This window comes from Schistocerca americana, chromosome 1, assembly GCF_021461395.2.
Source record: "Schistocerca americana isolate TAMUIC-IGC-003095 chromosome 1, iqSchAmer2.1, whole genome shotgun sequence".
NCBI classification, from domain to species: Eukaryota; Metazoa; Arthropoda; class Insecta; order Orthoptera; family Acrididae; genus Schistocerca; species Schistocerca americana.
Window position 1 is genome coordinate 1,090,924,163 of NC_060119.1, and position 24,683 is coordinate 1,090,948,845.

A 24,683-nucleotide genomic window follows, 5' to 3' on the forward strand; every position below is an offset into this window, starting at 1 on the left:
ATGGTCATCTGTAGTAGTGCGGAACTGCGATTCATTAGTGAACACAGTGCGATGCTATTCATCAGCAGTCTATGCTTCGCAGTCGCGCCACCACTCCAGAGACAGCCGTTTGTGTCGTGGTGCTCACGGCAGCCTACATATGGGGAGGTAAACCCTAGTCCGGTTGCTGCCAGTCTCCGATTATTGATGCGGGATGACAGAGAATGTTGCAAGTAGTCCATTCGCTGTTCTCAGAGGGTGGGTGTAGCTGGGAAGGGGTTGCGATGTGCTTGGTGCACGGTATGGCGACCCTCCCTTCAGTTGGTCAGACGTCGTCGACTGGGATCTTGATGAGGGGTGTGCCCGCCCTCACGTTCCTATACAACCGAACATCGGGCCACCATCACATCTGAATGCCCTACAAACCTAGATATTGCACGATTCGACCAGCGCGCCAAATAGTCTCACAGTGAACCCTCTTTCCAATTCTGTCAGGTGCCGATAACTCTCTCACAGGACCGTGGCACCTGCCTGTCGTTCAGTGATCGCTCAACAGCTGACACTGTTCACACCCCCATTATACACTCTACAGAGTCTGGTAACAACGACGAAAAACTGTAATGCAGTTCGGTCGCCCTTCTACCTGTCACAAAGAATTGCTCGTTCAAATCGTTTACATACCCACCGATGGTGTGTACATGTACAAAGTTAAATGAAATCCCGACCTTTTATTTTTGGTGCGTTACTTCTGTGGTCAGGCAATTCACATAAAATGCCTGTAAGAGAGGGCCTGCTGGCACTAAACTTGCCAGGTTAAACGAAAAATAAAGTAGATGCCTCCCACCATTAGTTTAGTTAATCTAAGACAGGGAAGTCTGTTAGCTGTGTTATCTATCATTTGTGCCAAATGAAAGTTTTCTGGGTATATACGTACATCAAAAAAAATTTTGCATCACACCGGTTCCCAGAACTCCTGAAGATAGACGTTGACTGTGGATATTGTATCACAGACACAGTCCCTTTGACTGTTCAGAAATGTCACTAAACCCACCCAAAGATCCAAACAACAATGCATGAGCAACGCCTATTAGACGGTGGGGGTCCGACAGCCGATCAGTTTCCGTCATCCCACCAAGGACGAGGTACACAGGTCGTGTTATCTGTAGTACAACCAAGCCTAGACGGTCAATATTGCGGTTCGATCACGTCCGCATTGTTACTTTGTGCCAGGAAGGGCTCTCAACAAGGGAAGTGCCCTGGCCTCTCGGAGTGAATCAAAGCGGTGTTGTTCGGACACGGAGGAGATACACAGAGAGACAGGAACTGTCTATGACATGCCTCGCTCAGGCCGCCCAAGGGCTGCTACTGCAGTGGATGACCACTACCTACGGATTATGGCTCGGAGGAGCCCTGAAAGCAACACCACGATGTTGAATAATGCTTTTCGTGCAGCCACAGAACGTTGTTACGACTCAAACTGTGCATGAAGCGCAACTTCACTTCCATCTTCCATGGTGAGGTCCATCTTTGCAACCACGACACCATGCAGCGCGCTACAGATGGGCTCAACGACATGCCGAATGAACCGCTCAGGATGGGCATCACGTTCTCTTCACCGATGAGTGTTGCATATGCCTTCAACCAGGCAATCATCGGAGACGTGTTTGGAGGCAACCCTGTCAGGCTGAACGCCTTAGACACACTGTCCAGCAAGGTGGAGGTTCCCCGCTGTTTTGGGGTGGCATTATGTGGGGCCGACATACCCCGCTGGTGGTCATGGAAGGCGCCGTAACGGCTGTACGATACGTGAATGCCATCTTCCGACCGACAGTGCAACCATATCCGCAGCATATTGGTGAGGCATTCGTCTTCATGGACGACAATTCGCCCCCCCCCCCCCCCCCAAATCGTGCACATCCTGTGAATAACTTCCTTCAGGATAACGACATCGCTCGAGTAGAGTGCCCAGCATTTTCTCAAGAGATGAACCCTATCGAACATGCCGGGGATAGATTGAAAAGAACTGTTTATGGACGACGTGACCAGCCAACCACTCTGAGGGATCTACGCCGAATCGTCGTTGAGGAGTGGGAGAATCTGGACGAACAGTGCCTTGATGAACTTGTGGATAGTATGCCACGACGAATACAAGCATCCATCAATGCAAGAGGACGTGCTACTGGGTATTAGAGGCACCAGTGTGTACAACAATCTGGACCACCACCTCTGAAGGTATCGCTGAATGGCGGTACAACATGCGATGTGTGGTTTTCGTGAGCAATAAAAAGGGGGAAATGATGTTTATGTTGATCTCTATTCCAATTTTCTGTACAGGTTCCGGAACCGAGGTGATGCAAACCTTTTTTGATGTTTGTTTATAGTATATGTATATGGTGAACAACAATTACTTTAAAAAATGTTTCGGATGTTTCGGCCACGGTTACAGTAATCTTTTGCTGAGTCTTTTGTAGACTCGGAAAACTTTCATGTTAACAGAATCTGGCCGCGGAAGCCTATGTAATTGCACTATTACAGTATTATGTTTGTGTGTAATATTTTTTGAGGAAGATTGGGGACGAGCCCAGAATTTTTCTAACCGAGCGTGGAAAAAAGGATAAAAACAATACTCAGGTTGGCGGGTTACCAGACCAACGCTCGTTAATCCACCACGCGGGTTCGTTCCGGGTGAGGGTCACCTCCCTAGCTGTAAGGGTAACGTAGGGTAACGTAAGCAAGTACGGTAGTTTTTCTAGTAGCTTTGGTCAGTTGAGATCATATCTACATTGCTTGTACCTTGGGTGTGTTGCATGCCTAACGAGCGTTACCTCATAACGAGCGCTTTCTTTACATATGCAATTAATTTGTTGTTAGATTCCCCTAAAAACTGAAAATGATGAACCATATAGAGACTGAGAAAGGATATATAAAGGACCAAGTAAACTACGAAACATTTTTGTTCTACATAGAGTTCTCCTCTCTTACTGCAGAATGAACAGTATTTATTGCAAAATTGAAATTGTTATTGTTTAATTCATTTTTCGAAAAGTGTTTATTTGTAACGTGAAACAGAGGGATATTGTAGCAAAAGTAAAGAAAAAAATACAGATTCATCATGCAGCGCTAGAAAATGAAATTTCCTCATCAAAAAGGTAAAGTAAAAAAAATACGAAATATGTATCAAACACTGCTTCGGTTACGTCGTCGAGCGTATACAAAACATGTTTTTGTTATTGCTAAACAACTTTCGCACTTGCGAATAATAACAGGAAACTCTTGCCTTTGATCATGATGATGGGATCTTTCTACTGAGTGCCAAATAACAATACTAATTACATAGATCTTTTGTGTTCGTGCATGTGAACTGTACTTGCATCAAAAGTAATTGCTTACTTAAAAGCGCAGAAGTTACGTAGTCAACTAATTTTTATTACTTAAGAAATTCAGTTTATATTTTGCAAGGATAAAAAATACGCAGTGAAGTAACATTGAACGATATGCAGTTCTAATTATACGCAAAACAAACAAAAAGCAGAGAGAAGACGTCGGCTCCTAGTTTCTCTCTCTCACTTTCTTTTGTTTCTTTCCCTACCAGTGTTACCAACAATCCTGGTACTCCTACCATTATGTGCTGTACCAAAACTACCGAATCGTAGTTTTGATAGAGCGCAACTCTAATTGTAGTTGATAGGTTTGTCTGTTACCAACGTTTCAGTGCTATTCACAAGCTACTTCTTATCTTCCAGATCTTACTGTTGCGAATAGTCCCACCAAATTGTCCATGAAATTCTCGACTTCTGCGCGATGTTCTCAGCCCAGCTAACACATGACTGCTGGCTTCCTCTCGTAGTCAGAAAGCTATCATACAGAATAAGTGCAATCTGCTCGTGTTTCCGTCACAGTAGCATTTTAATCTGTGCTGGATGTCACAGCGTTTCCCGGACGCGCGTATCGTATTGCGGTATTTCGGCGGACACCAACATTGGAGCTAAGCGCCCCTATTCCGCTGCCTGCGCTGTCTATTGTTGCTAGTTATAAATGCGGAGGACCCAGATTCGAATCCCCTTGACATTACATTTTTCTTTGATGAAAAGAATTGATGTGCAGTCCACGGAGCCAGGTGAGGCCAACTGCAATTGCGCAGATGCGATACTGACTTCTCTAGCAGCCAAAATTTTTTATCTGTACGTGGTTTAGTCGAAGTGGTGTTGAATCGAAAAACGTGGACCACTGCTACAGCCAAGCTACATTAATCTGTTCTTGTCTTTCAAGTGGCCAGTCGTAACGGAACACAGTTACGTCTTTTTTTGTGAATTCCAAAAAAGGTAGATTCCATTATTTTTCGAACGCTAAAGTGGTTTTCATGTCGAGTCAATAATTCTACGCCAGCATGTGCGCTGTTTCGAAATTTCCTGACGATTTAAAACTGTGTGACACATCGGAAACCGAATTGAGAACGTTGCCTCCCGTGGAGAATTCCTTCGTCGACTTATGAACATCCAGCAAGACTCATGACCTGCACCCACAGCTTTAAATCGATGAGTACCTGTCTCCTACCTTTAAAAATTCACAGCAGCTGCCCAGAATACCTTAGGGACTATGAACTCATAGAAAAAATTGCTTTCAAATTAGTGCACAGCCACTAAGTTGTGGCTAAGCCATTTATCCCGAGTTTTATTTCTGCAGTGCTTTCCCGAGAAACCGGCCGAGGTGGCCGAGCGCTTCTAGGCGCTACAGTCTGGACGCTACGGTCGCAGGTTCGAATCCTGCCTCGGGCATGGATGTGTGTGATGTCCTTAGGTTAGTTAGGTTTAAGTAGTTCTAAGTTCAAGGGGACTGATGACCTCAGAAGTTAAGTCCCATAGTGCTCAGAGCCATTTGAACCATTGTGTTCCCGAGAAGGTGTGTGGGAGATATGCTATGAATTTTGACAAGTAGAAGTAGTAGTTATGGCAGAACTGAAGCTGTGATGAATCGTGTCTGGATAGCGCTGTACGTAAGAGCACTGCCTGTGAAATGCAAGTCTCCCGGTTCGAGTCTTGGTTCGGTACACAGTCTTAATTTGCCTGCTTCTGGTCGTTTCTGGCTCGAAATAATGGGGGCAAGAATATTAAATAAGTTAAAAGTGAAGCCACATTCCTCTGCAGACGCCGATCCTGGGGGGGTGGTTACAGTTTCTTACTGTACTGTACTGTACTATACTGTACTGTACTCTAGCCTCCTCCTCCCTAGGTATAATTTGCCGTGACTCTCACTTTTAACATCTCCGTTGTCTATGTTCTTCGTAAAAGTAATGAAAATAGAAATACAAAATAAAAATGTGGGATAGTTTCAGCCCGCAATAAAAATTCCTTCAAAGGTTTTCAGTGACATTAGCCGCGTTTCGGCATTGTAACACCACAACTCTGTGTGGATGATCATACAATTTCTACGTATTTTACGAAGTTTGTTTTATTATTTGTGCTGAATTTTGTTTTTGTAAATATGTTGTCAAGCTACCAATGCTATTTGTCATTTTAGAAAGAGAATACGCATGGAATATTAACATTTTGTAAGTAGACACGCTGGCCTAGTCAGGGAAATGCTGTTGTCAAAGAGTATAATAAATTGTAAATGCGTTATCGCTGGGCGTGCGAGCGCGCCAAAAAAAGTTGCAGTTCGGAGTCGCGAGCAGACTGCTGTTGTCGTTGGTTGTGTGTATTCGCCGGTGTGACTATGCAAAAGTGGGGAGCAGTGAAAACTGAAATGGTTGTTTTGGCGGATATCTCATATGGGCTAGCTGTGTGTATGGCATCTATTGAGCACAGTACAAATAAAGCAAGAGTAATTCACATAACATCAAGAGTGCTGTGGGTCCTTATGGTACGGCAAGATCAACCTGTGCCCTATTTTTACCGCTAAATGAAGCCTCTCGACAAACCAACGGCACCATAAAGTGAAGTAAGATCTAGACTTTTTATAACTGGAAGTCTAATAGGCTGACCAGCGTAGTTGGAATTTTATTGCTTAAATAACATTGTTTTCGTGCATATTGTCACGTAAATAATTTTCCTAAGTCGTTATCCAATTAATATCCATCCCATCCCTTTGTACGAACCGAGACAGTCAGAAAATGAAGTGAACATTAATTTATTAGATTATCGAAACACGGTTTTTCCAACTGTTGGATAATTACGTAATAATGAAATCTTTGGCTGTAGTATGAATAATGTCAGACACAGAGTGATGCAATAGCAAGTATTAATTCATTTCCTGAAAACAGTAACTTTCATAATAAAAAATTGGTAGTAAAACTTTACGTACCTTAGACACTGAATTTCACTGTCAAAGCACAGTTTCTAATTTATAGCTTGTTGTATAATTTATAAATTTTATTACAAAGGTATATCAGAGTAACTGCTAGGTAAATGGCAGTCCTTACCAATGAGTAAATTAAAACAATCTTTCTGCTTGCTACAGTTAAGACAGTATTACGGTGAGTAACGTAACAAAAAGTTTGTATGTGTCTGCTATTTGATTATTATCTGACTACTGAGACGTGTGGTCTGAAGTACTTGAAAGTGTGCGTTAGGTGTTGTTTCTACGTCATGAAGCCTATAACTATTTTTACGTAAGATTCCTTAAGAGTATAAGATTCACTTTCAATTTAATTATTCTCGTTCCGGTAAGGAACTGCCTACCGTTTGTTATTTTCGTTAATGACATACTTTGAAAACCTTTTTTTCCAAATTTTCCACTAACAATTGTTAATTAAAAATTAGTTTCCCCACAGATAAGGGACTCTAGGTACATGGTCAGAACACGGTTTCCATCCGACCAAGACACCCAGCCTATTGCCTTCTACTAGCATAGTGCAATCAAGTCTTCGAATGAAGCGCTTGGGATACGATTTTGAATTCACAACATCCAAGAATAAATGGCACTATATGAAAGTATTGTTAATTTTTGAGAGCTGCATATGGGGCTTGAAGATACCATAGTGGAATGTCGAAATGGGTAGTCAAAATAAAATATCTCAATTAAATGCCTGTTGACGAATTTCATTTATAACTACTTGGTTTCATGGCTTCCTGAAGTCTGCGTCACACTCGAACCCTACCATCAGCTCTTACCAACTAAAATCGGGACTCATCTGACCAGGCCACGGTTTTTCAGTAGTCCATGGTGCAACCAATATGGTCATGAGTCCAGGAGAGGCGCTGCAGGCAAATCTGGAATCTGGGGTGGCCATCTCAGTCTTTGGACCTCCACTGCGTATTCCTGTAATCGTCCGAGTGACGTGGGAGCGACTTGGCGGCGACGTGTTATCCTCTTGAAACACCGCAGAACCGTCATGGTAATAGCAGACCAAAAATAGATGATCCCCAAGCAGCTCAGCTTACTGCGGATCATTCAGAGTCCCTTCCAGAACAACTAGTGGGTCAATTCCATACCAGGAAAACGCACCTCATTTACACCTTGATTTGTCGCACTGTTGTTCTTGAACCCACGTTTTTATAGCTTGTAACGATGGTTGACAAAAAGTTCCCACGATGTGTCTCGCAACGCACAAGCAGTTCCGCACAACTGGGCCTGCGTTGTTCTTTGTGGGCTTCTTAGGCGGCGATGAACGCAGCGGGTACACACCTATGAGTACTCTAAGTGGTGACGAGTGTGTCAGCATTACCAACCAACAGAGATGTCTAGCAGCGCAGCGAGGTGCTAGATTGTGATTAGTCGATCACCTCGAAAGAGCGTGTCCTCACGTTCGAGCACTGCACGACTAACAGTTGTGTGCGGCTGGCCGGCACGTAGGTGACTGGGTCAGTTTTTGCACGATGAGTTACGATTATGTCAGACTGCTTGCCCAGTGACTCAGTGCTTTTGTTCACTGCCAGGTCTCCGTAGATATCCTGGAAGCGCCTATGAATATCTGCGATGCTCCGCTTTTCCACGAAAGGAAACTTAATGACAGCTCTCCACTTCGAATGCAGCTCCGTTTCAGATCCATTTTGAAGGATCTACATCTACATCCATACTACGCAAGGCACCTGTCAGTGTGTGGCGGAGGGTACTTTGAGTACCTCTATAGGTTCTCCATTCTATTCCAATCTCGTATTGTTCGTGGAAAGAAAGATTGTCGGTATGCCTCTGTGTGGGCTCTAATCTCTCTGATTTTATCCTCATGGTCTCTTCGCGAGATATACGTAGGAAGGAGCAATATACTGCTTGACTCTTCGGTGAAGGTATGTTCTCGAAACTTCAACAAAAGCCCTTACCGAGCTACTGAGCGTCTCCTTGCACAGTCTTCCACTGGAGTTCATTTATCATCTCCGTAACGCTTTCGCGATTACTAAATGATCCTGTAACGAAGCGCGCTGCTCTCCATTGGATCTTCTCTATCTCTTCCTTCAACCCTATCTGGTACGGGTCTCACACTGGTGAGCAGTATTCAAGCAGTGGGCGAACAAGTGTACTGTAACCTACTTCCTTTTTTTCGGATTGCATTCCTTAGGATTCTTCCAATGATTCTTAGTCTGGCATCTGCTTTACCGATAATTAATTTTATATGGTCATTCCCTTTTAAATCACTCCTAATGCCTACTCCCAGATAATTTATGGAATTAACTGCTTCCAGTTGCTGACCTGCTACATTGTAGCTAAATGATAAAGGATCTTTCTTTCTTTGTATTCGCAGCAAATTACAATTGTCTACATTGGGATTCTATTGCCATTCCCTGCACCATGCGTAATTTCGTTGCAGATCCTCCTGCATTTCAGTACAGGGTATGTATAGCGCCGCCACCTATCGGAACTTAATGAAAGGGTAGTGGCAAGCTGGAATATTCCGTGATGTCTAACAAATTCCGCATTTTTTCAATCGAAATTGACCGAGTAAAGAAATGTTTTGCTTTACTTATTGAACGCTCCTCATAGTATGTGAGAAAGAAAACGAAAGATACATTTCTTAAATGTTGAAGTTAATGCATGTTTGAGACAGTGTATTCTGTTTGAGGACCGTTCTCACTGTTATATGTCTACTAATCGCGAGATTTTGGCGCGTAGAGTGTAGCTAAAATGTGATTCTTGAAGTTTTCCCGGCGGACATAATGTTCCATCATCTTTCGGGCGTGCACTCGGGACAGCGACAATTCTTCTTGCGATATTTCGGCTAGAAACCTCCCAGCCATATTCAAGGCGAGTCGGAGACTGAGTTCATAGCATTTGCGCGTGCCTATTTATACGGAGAGTCACGTGATACAAAGAGCTGAGGATTGAAAGCGCATGCGTCAAAGATATCAAAGTCGCCACTACTGCGTTAGTCATAGATAAGATGTATATAGCAAAGATAAACATATAAGCGCAGAGTGCAAACAAAATAGTTCTGCTGCGAATCCACAGTGCTTGTAAATAAATAATTAATCTTTAAAAGTGTTAACATCTGTCGGAAGTGAAGATGCAGAAATTCTTTCCGAACGAAGGTGTGAAATAAGCGGTTTCCAAGCATTGTCAAGATGAAATCCTTCGTCACGGTTTAGCAGGTTGTCGGCTAGTTGTATTTCTACAGCTTCCTTAACAACTGAGTCCCAGAAAGATGAAGCAGTAGTTAAATCTTAACATCGCATTTCTACTGGCCATGCCATGGATTATAAAGATGTTAATTCTACTGGCCATGCCATGGATTATAAAGATGTTAAGATTTTAACTACTGCTTCATCTTTCTGGGACTCAGTTGTTAAGGAAGCTGTAGAAATACAACTAGCCGACAACCTGCTAAACCGTGACGAAGGATTTCATCTTGACAATGCTTGGAAACCGCTTATTTCACACCTTCGTTCGGAAAGAATTTCTGCATCTTCACTTCCGACAGATGTTACCACTTTTAAAGATTAATTATTTATTTACAAGCACTGTGGATTCGCAGCAGCACTACTTTGTTTGCACTCTGCGCTTATATGTTTATCTTTGCTATATACATCTTACCTATGACTAGCGCAGTAGTGACGACTTTGATATCTTTGACGCATGCGCTTTCAATCCTCAGCTCTTTGTATCACGTGACTCTCCGTATAAATAGGCACGCGCAAATGCTATGAACTCAGTCTCCGACTCACCTTGAAGATGGCTGGGAGGTTTTTAGCCGAAATATCGCAAGAAGAACTGTCGCTGTCCCGAGTGCACGCCCGAAAGATGATGGAACATTTAGCTAAAATGTTCACAAAGCACCACTCGAAATACTTTTGCGCACTTGTGGTGTTCCACAGATTCAGCTGTACTTCACTGAAGCCTAATAGCCGTGACAGTTGACCCTGCCCGAAGCTGTATCTGCAGGCAGCGTGACCGTAATTGACGTTTCGCCAGTAGTTATCGCTCCCGGGCGTAACGGTGTCAGTGCGGCGACGACCGCGAAGGACGGCCACTTACAATTAGACCCAGAGGCAAACCGAGCACTGCCCAGCTGCCGACAAAAGAAGTGGTTCAGAGGTGGCTCAATCGACGCCACCAGCTGTTCCGCGCAGTGCAGAAAGTGACGGCGAGAAGCAAGCTCGCTGTATTTATTGCTGTGTCGCAGCGTACAAGACCGCCTAGAGGTAAGAGAGTTTGGCAATATCGCAATACAGGGTACTTTTATACAGCATTTTCCACCTTTTTCAGACATTTCGAGGCGTAGCTCCGTATCTGTTGAAGCTTGGGAGTTCAAAATAGCATCTCTAATGTAGCAGAGGCATCATCAAACCTTTCTTGTTCGGGAGTCAAATTACGAGGGGCACTCCAAAATAAATGCACACTATTTTTGTAAAAATAGTTTTCATTCAGCATGTGTGAAAGTTTTACAGTGTGTAAGAACATCCTTCCCGCTTGTTTTCAAACTTAGTTCAACCTGTTCCCGTGAATGGCGCCGTCACAGCATGTCTTCAAGATGACTGCTACACTAGACGTTCGTCAGAAGCAACCTGCTGTCATAGAATTCCTGTGCTGTAAAAACGAGACATTGAGAACCATCCGCAAGAGGTTGAAAAAGATGTATGGAGATGCTATTGTCGATCGCAGTACAGTTAGTCTGTGGGCAACCAGGTTACGTAATGAAAGTGGGGGCGGCAATATTGAGGATTGTCCTCGCAGCGGCAGGCCTCGTACTGCACACACTCCAGACAATTTGCAGAGAGTTAACGAATTGGTGACTGCTGACAGACGCATATGTGAAGACACTGAAGAAACTTCAAGCTCGACTGAGTCGTGTTCGACTACATCGGCAAAAGCAGGATTTTTTGGTGTTGCACGACAATGCATGGCCACATGTCAGTCAAAAAACCATGGAAGCGATCACAAAACTCGGGTGGACAACACTGAAACACCCGCCTTACAGACCTGACCTGGCTCCATGTGACTATCTTCTATTTTGGGAAACTGAAAGACCCTCTTCGTGGAACAAGGTTTGAAGATGATGACTCCCTTGTGCACGCTGGCAAACAGTGGCTCCACCAGGCTGGTCCAGAATTTTACCGTGCGGGTATACAGGCGCTGGTTCCAAGATGCCGTAAGGCACTTGAGAGGTATGGAAATTATGTGGAGAAATGAAAATGTTGTTCCTAAAGGATGTATCTACACACTGTAAAACTTTCAAACATGTGGAATAAAAGATGTTTTTTTTTAAAAAATGTGCATTTCTTTTGGAGTGACCCTCGTACATGTACAAAAAAACAAATGATCACAATTCCGGAAAAATTGAATGAATTATTGCCGGCTGCTGTGGCCGAGCGGTACTAGGCGCTTCAGTCCGGAACCGCGCTGCTGCTATGGTCGCAGGTTCGAATCCTGACTCGGGCATAGATGTGTTGATGTCCTTAGGTTAGTTACGTTTAAGTAGTTCTAAGTTCTAGGGGACTGATGACCACAGAAGTTAAGTCCCATAGTGCTCAGAGCCATTTTTTTTGTCTTCGGTGATGAGGCCCGCTTCTAACTCACCTCTGGTGACAAGCGAAGACGTGACTGGACACGCCCCAGATAGCGATTGAATACTAAACTGAACGTCGCATGCCATGCAGCCAGACAAACAGGAGTGATGATCTGGGGTGTCATTTCATTTCATAGCTGGTCCCCTTCGGACCACGGCATCCTTAAAGAACAGCGGTACATTGACAATATTCTACGCTCCGTTTTGTTTCCCTTGATGGTAAGCCATCATGGGTTACATTTCAGCAAGATAATGCCCGCACTCACACGGCGTGTTTTCACTGTTTGTTTTCGAGCATTTCAAACGCTACCTTAGCCAGCAAGGTCGCCAGATCTCTTTCCAATTGAGAACGCTTCGAGCATTATGGGCACGGCCCTGCAACAATTTCGGGATTATCACGATCTAATGCACCAGTTGGAGGTAAATTGGCTCCCAGGAGGACTTGGAGTAACTGCATCAACCAATGTCAAGCCGAATAAATGCTTACATATGGGCCACAGGTGGAGCAGCGCTCAGCTTGTGAAGCTCTTTCTAATGAATAAATCATCTAATTATTCTGAAATTGTAATCATTTGTTAGTCTGTATATGTACATCCACTGATTTCCGCCCCCATTCGAATAATTCCTTAGTGGTACGTCGTTTGCTTGTCTTGGAGTGTATTTCCGAAATGGTAAATATGTTTTCATGTAGGTATTCAACATTTTTTGCTCACCTGTTTGAGGTGAAAACGTCTTCGGCCAGGAATCTCATTGACTCGAGTAGAATTGTCTTCAGTCTTGAGTCTCGTTTCAAACTGAGCTCCGATGACCAGTGAATACGTGACTGGAGACGCCCCAGACAGCGGTGGAATACCAACCTGACTAACGTCTCCTTGGCTCTATCACCTAATACGAAGGTCACTCCTAAAGGAACCCATAAAAAAAATTTCCACATATATTTATTTCCACACCCTTGATATTTTTACAATGTGGTTGGTTGTACATTCCTCAGAGACAAAAAGTTATTTTTTTTTTACATAATCTCTTTCAACTGCCTTATGCCGCCGTGGGCACTTGTATACTTGCACGGTAGAAGTAAATACCGGCACTTTTGAGCCACTGCTTACCAGTCTTCAGAAGGAAATCATCATCTTCAAATCTGAAACTTCCTGGCAGATTAAAACTGTGTGCCCGACCGAGACTCGAACTCGGGACCTTTGCCTTTCGCGGGCAAGTGCTCTACCATCTGAGCTACCGAAGCACGAGTCACGCCCGGTCCCCACAGCTTTACTTCTGCCAGTATCTCGTCTCCTACCTTCCATACCAGATGGTAGCACACTTGCCCGCGAAAGGCAAAGGTCCCGAGTTCGAGTCTCGGTCGGGCACACAGTTTTAATCTGCCAGGAAGTTTCATATCAGCGCACACTCCGCTGCAGAGTGAAAATCTCATTCTGGATCTGCAAATCTCTTTCCACGAAGCGATTGCTTCAGTTTGTCGAGGAAAGGTAATGACATATTGCCAGACAGGACTGTAGGACGGTTGTTTGTGCTATCCACCCAAGCATTGTGATCTTAATGAATGGCTCAAATGGTCTCTCAATAGCCAGACATAACCATGTCCAGTCAATGGGGGTTCACTTGGATCAGAGGACCCAATCCATTCCATGTGAACCCAGCCAACACCATAATGAAGCCACCACCAGTTTGCACAGTGCGTTACTGACAACTTGGTCTCTGGCTTCATCGGTTCTGCGCCACATTCTAACCCTACCATCAGCTTTCTCTATCTGAAACTGGGACCTGTCTAACCAGAACACGGTTTTCCAGTCGTCTAGGGTCCAATCTATACAGTCACGAGCCCAGGAGAGGCGCTGAAGGTGAAGTCGTGCTGTTCGCAGAGGCACTCGCATCGGTTTTCTGCTGTCATAGCCCTTTAACGCCAAACTTCACCGCAATGTCGTAAAGGATAACTTCGTCGTACGTCGCACACTGTTTTCTGCCGTTATTTCATGCAGTGTTGTTTTTCTGTTGCTACTGACAATTTTAAGTTAACGCGGCTGCTTTTAGTCGTTAAGAGGTTTGAGAGATGTGAGAGGTAATGCCTGAAATTTGATATTCTCGGCCCACCCTCGATGCTATAGACCTCAGAATATCGAATTCCCTAACCATTTCCGAAATTGAACGTCCCACGTGCGTAGTTCCAACTACCATTTTTCGTGTTCAGATTCTGTTAATTCCCGTCGTCCGGCTGTAATCATGTCGGACACCTTTTAACATGAAGAATCTTGAGTACAGGTGGCCGCTCCGTCAATGGATTTCCTTTTTATACATTGTGTACGCGAAACTACCGCCATTTGTATACGTTCATACCGCTATCCCATGACTTCGGTCACGTCAGTGTAATGTCTTTTAAATCTACACTGAAAGCCAGAACGTTGTGATCACCGACCTACTATTGACATGAACTCTCCCATGAGATACTAGCGTCAAATGGCGAGGAATGACTGCTCGTCTCTCTCACTCTCACTCACTCACACACACACACACACACACACACACACACACACACACACACACACACCATGTCGTGCATGTAGTGTCACTGAGCGTCCTGTCCGTGTGTACAATACAGATTGTGAGGGCTCGGAGGCAAAGCCTGAGCATTTCGGAAACTGCGCGACTTGTCGGGTGTTCGAAGAGTGCTGTGATGAGTGTTTTCAAAATGAGGTGAACCAAGCTGCAACCACATCCAGATGTCGTGGGGTTGGGCGGCCGCTCCTCCTTACAGATGAGACTAAAACAGTACAGGCGGGAACAGTGGCGGAAATAACATCAGACTTTAATGCTGGGCGGAGCAAAAATGTGTCTGAACACACAGCGCACCGAACACTCCTAACGATGGGCCTCCGCAGCCGAGGATCCATGAATTTGCCAATGTTAACACCACGATATTGACAACTACGACTGAAATGGACTCGTGACCGTCGGCACTGGACGTCGGCGCAGTGGCAGATAGTGCATTGGTCTGATGAACCCCAATACCTTCATCATGTCGATTGGGGGGCGCGAATATGTCTTGTTCAAGAGGAACGGCTTCTTGACACCTGTACTGCAGGACAGACAAGCTGGCGGCTGCTCCATTATGTTCTGTGGAACATACACATGGGCATCTACGTGTCCGATGGAGCTCACGCAAAACACTATGACGGCCAAGGCGTTTCTATACAGGTTGCACACCACGTACGGCCCTTCATAACGATCATGTTTCCCGATGGCAGTGATATTTTACAACAAGATAATGCCCCATGTCACAAGGTCAGGAGTGTGACGGAGTGATTCGAGGAACACAGTGGCGAGTCCCAAGTGACGACCTGTCCTCCCAACCCACCAGATCTGAATTCGATCCAACACTTCTGGGATGTCATTGAACGTGGCGTCCCAGTAGTTTACGGGAATTATATGAATTGTATGTGCACCTGTGGTGCCAACTCCCTCTAGCAACCTACCAGGGCGTCATTGCTTCCATGTCACGATGCGTCGCCGATGTTATCCGTGCCAAGGATGGACATACCGGCTATTAGGTAGGTGGTCATAATGTTCCGGCTGTTCCATGTAAAAGCGCCCACTTTCACTCGTACATACCTCAAAACCAAATGCAGGGCGCCTGTATTTCTAGACTAAGTACTCGTAATGTGCTGCATTCCTTAAATGGCAGCTATACTTTTGTTTAGCGTTAGTCCACGGAACGTATTTACCAGGTATTTTATGGTACATTTATAACGATTTTATTAGCGTTTTCCTGATACTGTAAAGTGCCATTTTATTCAGATTGAAATCGTACTAACATTTTCTTCTCATTTCCGCGGAAAAGTAATCTTTTAAAAAGCAGATGAAAATATTATATAGGCTGTTGACCCTGCAGAACGACAGTCACTCGAATCCCTCCCAAAGTGAAGTTATTTGCTTCTATCACTTACTCATGTTTTCTATTTGCCGAAAAATAGTTAGTGCACATTAAACAAATGTTCCAGTAATGAATTTACTAGGTGCGATATTCCTCTAGGTCTCATCCTCCCCATTGAGGTGACTATGTTATGGTCTTAAAAGAGTAAAGAACGCAGACAGAAAAAGATAAGTCTTCATTTTCTTCCAAAGCTCAGAAATAGAACTAAAAGCAACTACGCTACCCTAGTGAGGTGTTGCAGTGATTACCACACTTGATTGCCATTCGGGAGGATTGATTGTCCAAATCTGCTTCCGGCCATCCAGATTTACCTTTTCCGTGATTACCCTAGATTGTTCCAGGCAAATGCCGGGATGGTTTCATTGAAAGGGCACGATCGATTTCCTTCCTCATCCTTGACGCAGTCCGAGCTTGTACTCCATCACTAATGACTTTGATGTCGATGGGACATTAAAACCGTAGTCCGCTCCCGGTAGCTGAGTGGTGCCGCGCGGGATTAGCCGAGCGGTCTAAGGCGCTGCAGTGATGGACTGTGCGGCTCGTCCCGGCGGAGGTTCGAGTCCTCCCTCGGGCATGGGTGTATGTGTTTGTCCTTAGGATAATTTATGTTAAATAGTGTGTAAGCTTAGGGACTGATGACCTTAGTAGATTTCACACACATCTGAACATTTGAACTTAAAAACTACCGGCACGGTAGCTCAGCGTGTTTGGTCAGAGGGTTAGCAGCCGTCCGTAATAAAAAAAAACTGAGTTAATCGATCAACAGCGAACTTAAACGGACGTCTTACGACGTCCGCCCCGAGCAGATGCAACGAACGAAAGCGAATAAAAAAAAAAGTGCTCAGCGCGACAGAATGTCAATCCTAAGGGCCCGAATTCGATTCCCGGCTGGGTCGGAGATTTTCTCCACTCAGGGACTGGGTGTTGTGTTGTCCTAATCATCATTATTTCATCCCCATCGACGAGCAAGTCGCCGAAGTGGCGTCAAATTGAAAGACTTGCACCCGGCGAACGGTCTACCCGATGGGAGGTCCTAGTCACGACATTTTTATTAAAACCCTAATCTTCTTATCGTCATTAACCATTGTGTTACGGTATAATCTTAGAAATTTTTTATTTATGTCTGTTTTCAGTTACGGGGCCACCTGCAATCATATCTGATGAAATTTGATGTTTCTGCAGATGAATTTGTTTTCTTGATATTGCTAGCGTTTTCAATCTTTTTCTCATAATTTTCGTTTGAGACCTGAGTTTCTCCTGGCGTTTACAACTTTCAAATAACTTCCGGGAATTCAGCCAGGTAACACCTTCAGCGACCGCCGATATTTCGGCGGGAGAACACCTTGAAAATGGAGGGGTGATCTCCCGCCGAAATATCGGCGGTCGCTGAAGGTGTTACCTGGCTGAATTCCCGGAAGTTATTTGAAAATCTTCATATATCTTCTCAAACCCTATCATATCATATGTAATGCAGCGTACTGAATACTACCCGTGTCATTTGGTGAAACTGTCAGATTTACGTAATGGTTACCTTGTTCAGTTAGAGCGCTTCTCTTTTGCTTTCCTCGTATCTTGCTGCTTCCAACCTCAGGTTTCTATAAATTTATGTTTATAATTGTGATACCTGCATTGTTCAAACATGGTGATGGCGCCGATACTCAACGAGTAGCAGTCACGACATTTTATTCACTCACAAAAAGAAACAAATGGCGCACAGATTGCATCTTTTGTTCTTTGCAACAACAATGCTACAAGGAAAAAATCACATCACATCATGATTTCATCTTTTTTTATTTTGTATGTGTTAGACATTTGGAGCTCAGTTCAGTTTTGTAAAAGCCTGCACGCCCATTAATACCGTGTGATACAGTTGCCCTCTTTCCGGTGCCAACAAAACTTTCTCTCTCTCTGATCTGTCGCATTAACTTTTCCTAAGGCACACGGAAGCATTTAATGCAATGTCTGTACCAAATGAGAAAAAAAAGGAGAAACGTTGACTGCCTTTAATTATGGTTCACGGCGCGTAGTCCCGGGTCAACTGGCACTTGACAGCTGACGTCAGGTAGAGATGCTCGTTGTATTGCGGAATCTCTTGCACTTTTCAGATATGTATTTTCCTTGGATGCTGTGGTTGCTGCACAATGATGAGCTTTTATTGCCGTTCTGAAATTTCCATCGCGTCCACGTTTCACTGCAACAGAGTAACATTGTTTATCACTTTGTCCTCAACACACACGAAAGACAGTATACCTATGCAAACAAGGGGAAAAACTCTGATGTTTCTGGATGCAGACGAATCATTTTGACTTCTTTCCACAATATTTCGGCTGGCAACCGTTCAGCAATCTTCAGGTGAATGTTCGCCACTAGAGACTGCTAGTTTTTTTTATTGAATTTCGATTCACCCCCGCAGGGGGAGGGGGGGGGGGGGCTGGCAGCAGCGTAATGTGCCGCTCTGCAGCCTACAGAAGAGTTAGAAACACAATGAAGAGATAACAAAATAAAAACAGGCGATAAAATGGTGACTGTTTCAAACTGTAACATGGCGAAAAGTTTTGGAAGTGAAAATATAAAAACAAAGGGTTGGTGATGCTGAATAAAACGCACAGTAATTAGACAGGCACAATTAAAAAAGATGGCGGCAGTCTGGTTTCTGTAAACATTGCGCTACAAGGTAGACACGAAGGCAGATTAGGGGGGGGGGGGCAGAAGAGGGGGAAAAAGGGGGGAGGAGAGGAAAAGCAAAAGGGGGGGGCCGATGGAGGGAGAGGACACAGAAAAAAGGGGGGAGCAGGGGAGACGCGAGGAGGAGTGGGAAAGGCAGTGGAGGGGAAAGCAAAAGGACTGATAGTCGACGGTTTCGGCTTTATAGAAAAAAAAATAGCGCGGAATCGCAAGCGTATTGGTGGACTTCACAGGAGCGTCCTCTATTGAAATCCGAGCCCTGTGCAAGCACTGTTCAATATGTGGCGCAAAGGCGTGTGCGTGAAGGTGAAGCTACATGTCCGCCCTGTGTCGGAACGCGCCGAACGTCAGATGTCGCCAGAATCGTCGTTATGAATAAAACGTTTTATCTCAGAAGATATTAAAGAGATGACTTGAGTCCCAAGCCTTGTCCGATTGAAAGCCGCCGTCACGATTTATAAGATTTTCTGCTAGACGTATTTCCACAGGTTCTTTAACTATTGAATCCCAAAAGGATCTCGCCGGGATCAAGATTTTTGTGACAGAATGATCCATAGAGTGTCCTGTGGTAATAAAATGCTCAGCTACGGCTGACTTAATGGGCTGCGAAGGGCGACTGCGGCGCTCGTGTTCAACATATCTTTCATGTACTGTGTGTGTATCGTCCGATATATGTAAGCTTTGCCTCTCTGGCAAGGAATTCTGTAAATCACGGCCTGCCATACCCCCAGATCGTCCTTTACCGAACAGAGAAGGGCACTAATCTTTGCCGGTGGCCGGAAGATCAGTTTAACTTGATGTTTCCTTATGATCCTGTCTACTTTAGACGTTAGGTTGCCGACGAATGGAAGGAACGCCCTGGACTTGGAGAGCTCCTTATCTTATTGATGTTATGGGTAGTCACGTTTCTTCCTGAATAGAGCTGTACTAATTATTGAACGTCTCGTAAATGTTCTAACTCGTTTGTAAGGCTGTCTCGATCAGAAACAACATGAGGCCGGCGCACCAACATTCTGAGGACGCCGGTAATTTGTGATGGGTGATGGCAGCTCGACGCTTGCAAGTAGACGTCCGTATGTGTCGGCTAACGGTAGACAGAATGCCCTAAGGACCCATCCACACTCCTAGCAACCAAGACATCCAAACACACGTAAGCCATCATTCTTTTCTACTTCCATCGTAAACTGGATCTTCTTTTGGACAGAATTCAGATGTTGCATGAAAAGTGACAGTTCTTCACCATGGGACCACACTATAAAGTGTTAACTACGCATCGCCAGAAGACTCTGTTTATGTTGTGCCAAATCAAATGCCCTTTCCTCAAAGTCTTCCATAAACAAGGTTTCAGGGTGTATACGTGGACGAGGAAAAAAAATTCCCGGATTTTTCCCGGAATTCCCGGTTAAAAGTACATTTCCTCCCGGGTGAAAATACACTTTTTCCGTGTTAAGTGAGAGTACACTTTTCCTCAGAACTGGAAAACTTATCAGTCTTTTGAATGGTTATGCTTATACACACGGGCGTAGAATTTCCCGGCACTTTAGAAAATGAAACTCAGGGAACCAAACACGTTTTGGGAAGATGTCTGACGTGCAGCAACATGTTGCAGGTCATGTACAGGACTTTCTGAATACAGAAAATGTTCGACTGCTGCCCTGGCCCGCACATTCTCCAGATCTCTCACCAATTTAAAACGTGTATTTTGTCACGAAATGGGTCTGCCTAATATTGCAGCAATTGTAACACACACCGAATAATCGACACTGTTTTGGCACAAATGATCATTTTTATAACACGACATAATACAATCATGAAGTACCAATATCAAATGCCTATTAGGCCTACTACAAGTAAAAAGTTTCATGTTAAGAAATAGTTTCACATTTCATTCTTACGCTCTAGCTTCTGAAGCAGTAGTACGAAATTGTTATATAAATTTGGAGTCGTCATATTCTTCCATAATTTGTGTGATGTCCCCGTTTCTTCTCCTTCCTCGTTCTAACAATCTTGTCATCACTAATTCTGTGTTAATTCCTGCCAGGGTTAAAACTTATACTCCGGTTAACTTAACTAACCCTGCTACAATCATCGTTTTAGTTATCCCGCGTTTTTTCTCCGGTTAAGCGTTATTACGTGTTTGTACAACGCGTGTTCCGCGCTGCTCCCACAATAGAAATTTAGCGGCTGCTAGCCGGGCACTGTGCAACTGGCCCTTACTAGTGTAGCGTTCTAGCAAAAAATCAGAAGGTACTACTCATACGCGACTCAACTGCGCATGCGCACGAGCTCGCTCGCAACTGTTCAAGTGCATCTACTGTAAGCCGTTGTGACGTCACGCTCATCGGGGGCAATTTGCTGTTATGAACCATTGCATAGTCTTCCTAAAGCCGTTGACACATTTTGCTGTTGGCAGACGCTTGTGTGAGCACTGTGTTTTGTTGCTGTATATGGCGCATTTCCTTGGCAACTTTGTTTGGTTTTCGTTTTTTTCTCTCTTTCATGTTTTATTTCTGCAGTAGTATTCTGCAGTAGCGAGATACAGTAATATCCTTTGTTAGAGTATTGGCTTTACCGGTCAATGTTACAAAAATTTAACTGAGAACTAAAACAATGAAAAAATCCCGAAATTCTAAAAAAATCACAGGTTTTTCCCGGTTTTCTCCCGGAAGAAAAAATTCCCGGGTTTTTCCCGGATCTCCCGGTTGTCCCGGGTCGTATACACCCTGGGTTTGCTTCCAGGGGGGAGAGATGACAGCCCATGGCAGCACCGTCAGACTGCTCCAAATATCCTTTGTTAAATAAAAAGCAAGCTGAGGAAAGGACATGATGTAAAAGTGCTGTTATATCGGCCATGAACGTATTGCTGATTAGTGACAGTGTGTCCGAGATGACATCGAAGTGATTTCAGTTTATCGATAAAATCAGCAGAGTTACAATGATGCGCAGACTTCTCCACAAAAGGTGTCAGTAGAGAAGCAAGATGTATAGCCAGTGATACTTGGGGCGTCAATACTACGGACGATCAGCCACGCAACCTCTTTTGTATGAATCTTCGGAAGACCATGTAACCTGGGTGGCACAGAACTGTGAGGTCTTAATCTTTTGGCCACTTCTTGCGGAGTAAAAGAATTCAGCAGTGCCTATGTTTTCATTTCCACTTTCCCTGCGGGGCCTTCGTCAATCTCCAATACATTGGTTCACTCAGCAAGTTATAAATCTCCTGTTCATAAACATCACGTGGCAACAGCACGATGGCGGTTGTCTTATCCACTGGTAAGACCATCGTGTGAGGATCTTTTCCTAGCTTTCGTAAAGCGGCCCTTTCCATGCCAGAAATATTGCTCTTCTGAGATGGAGCGTTCGTGAGTGCAAGACATGTTCCACGTCTTATTTACTCTGCGGCATCACTAGGAAGATGTCTAACAACTTCCTCAGCACTACTAATAAAATGAGTCAGAGATGGGGTTGTCGGCATAGGGGCGAAGTTCAAGCCTTTCCCAAGCACAGACACTGTTACGTTGTCCAACGTGGAAAAGTGTCTTGTGGTAACGTTGCTGACAGCAGAACGAACTTCGAAAATTGTCCTGAAGTAGACACCTTATGGACCCAGTCGACTTTGTCCAGGTCACGCCGTCGACCCATGCCCAACAAAGTTTCGCATCCCAGTAAGTCGACCGCAGCTGAGCACTGTATCTCCACAGGACATTCCATGGGTTATTCTGCCACAAAAATCTTGGCCCCGGCGAGATCCTTTAGGGATTCAGTAATTAAAAACGTAGTGGAACTAAATCTAGCACAAAATCTTATAAATCGTGATGGCGACTGTCAACTGGACAAGACTTTGGACCGGGTGATCTCTTTAATTTCTTCTGAGAGAAAACATTTTATTCATAGTGACACGTCAGACGACATCTAACGTTCCGCCAGAGAGCGGACATATAGTTTCACCTTCACGTATGCTCCTGCGCGCGCCACAGATGGAACCATAGACCCTATACAACATAGACTGCCCATGTCCCTATCTCTGCCGTTTTAAGGTTTGAAACCAATATCTAAGTCACGTTTTTACCCGTGTGAAGCCTTGGTGTTTGGTCAAGGACTGGTAGGAGTAAAGTCCTTCTGGTACTAACGTATGTAATTGTGTGTCAAGATCCAGACAACATACTTCACTAAAAAGAAAGTAAAACTGGACTTAAGCCCTTATAATAAGTCATGATTCATTTCTTTAATTGTCCTGGGTGGGCGAAGAGGGGCCTTATTCCTTGACTGTTTAGGACTCTACCTATCTTACTACCTGTTGCACTGCCTAATGGCAGCCGCCGTGTGTTGGCCCTCTTGGCTTGTTTGAACGGTGTCGTGTCTTGGTTTCGTTGACAGCGTTGATCTAATATCCCGGACAGAATGCTCATTGCTTCTGAACTCCGTCGTCAGAAGATTATTCTCGGAGCTGATGTTGTCGCTGTTCAAAATAGTCCTGGTTCTTTATACTAAGGTGATCAGCGTAGTTCTCTTCTGAGCTTGCCGATGAAAGCTGTGCCCGTTGGGATACAGATCTGAGTGCGTCGGTTTCCTGTATACAGAATGGCCAAGTCGTCCATCTGATTTCAGTTTGACCAACACAACTAAGAAAGGTAAGTTCCAGTCCTCCTCCACCTTTACCGTAAATTTTATGTTATGATGTATACCATTCAAATGATCATCGAACTGCTGCAGCGCCTCATTGCTATGCGACCAGATTAAAAAGTATCGCCAACATATCTGAAGAAGCAGGATGGCCGGAAGGGAGCACTGTTGAACGCTCACTCGTCAGAATCCTCCATGTAAAGGACAGGTACCGCTAGTGACAGTGGAGAACCTGTTACTGTTCCATCAGTCAATAATTTCCACCGTACAAGAAATACATGGTCGTCAAAGTATGCTGAAATAATTACAGAATTTTGTGGGGGGAAAATGAGCTGCCAACAGATTTACTGTCTCTCCCATTGGTACCTTCGTAAACATGGAAACCACATCAAGCCTGATCATCACTTCATTCGGCGCTACCTATCTGCTTTATTGTATCAACAAACGCTTGTTAGTTTTTAATGTGGCGTCTACAATAGCCGACTATAGGCGCCAATAATTTAGTTAAGTACTTTGCAAGCCTGTATATAGGAGAACCGATAGCACTAATGCTGTAATTGGTCTCAGTGTGTGCCTTAGGCAGACTGTACAGCCTGTGTGGCCTAAGTGCTCTTGGCATTAAATTCTTCACAACTTCATCAGTTTTAGCCCCTGACGATGATGATGGAGGCAATCATCAAAAACTTGGAATTTCATCTGAATTTGTCACAGCAAGTAAACGGAGAACCTTTAACGCAAGAATTCCGCCGCGAAAAACTTCGTAGCCATAATTGTAGAGAGTTTCAATGGTGGCATTAAGCAACGATTGTTTGAAACAGGCGAAAGGAGCATTGTAGAAAACGAATGTGCAGCTTTGATAGTGAAGAAAGCAGAGGATAAACTAGGAAAAAAAGACAAAGCAAATATAAATCGTCAGATACACAAGAACTAATGAATTTATTGAAATGAAGGAGAATAAATGCAGAAAACGCACAGACGATAGGGAATAAGACATCTGAAAACGAAATTAACAGAAAATGCAAAATGAAAGAAGAAAGAATAAATGTATACAAAGCTGTAGAAGCATGCATTTTTTGGACATTTTCTTACTGACAGTGTAGCATATTTCACTACCCGACATGAGGTAACACCGTATCTCGTTATGCATGAACATAGTCAGTCCCATTCCTTTGTGTCGTATTTTTATTTTCTGTTACGTTCACTCTTTTGCTAATTGACGCTGTAGGTTTCATATCGTCCTTTAAATATCTTACGTGAATATGCGACAGTATCCGAGTCTTCGTTATCATGTACACAATGGCGTTGTATTGACAGTTAAATATGAAAGGTGTTCCATGTATTCCGTCCTTCAATATTCAGAATATCTGAGGATGGTCTGAAGACTAAAACTGGTCATAATAAAGTATTTACTATCAGCTCTTAGTAGTGAAATAGGACATTTTTTAATTTTTTACGTGCTTGACATACGCAGCCTACAGCCTACAGGAAAGTTAAGAGAGATGTTTGAACAAAAGAGAAGCA

At 44.1% G+C, this 24,683-nt stretch overlaps 1 protein-coding gene across 3 annotated transcripts in view; it reads left to right on the plus strand.

The window, feature by feature from the left end:
• The window catches only part of LOC124617960, a 416,373-nt gene that overhangs the window by 190,862 nt on the left and 200,828 nt on the right, over window positions 1-24,683 (plus strand). The window contains exon 1 of one of the 3 annotated variants that reach the window (XM_047145306.1): window positions 10,130-10,547. The exons of the other annotated variants lie outside the window; for them this stretch is intronic. The gene's annotated coding sequence lies outside the window, so the exon portion shown is untranslated. Of the gene's footprint in view, window positions 1-10,129; window positions 10,548-24,683 lie in introns of those variants that run through there. 3 annotated transcript variants of the gene reach the window in all.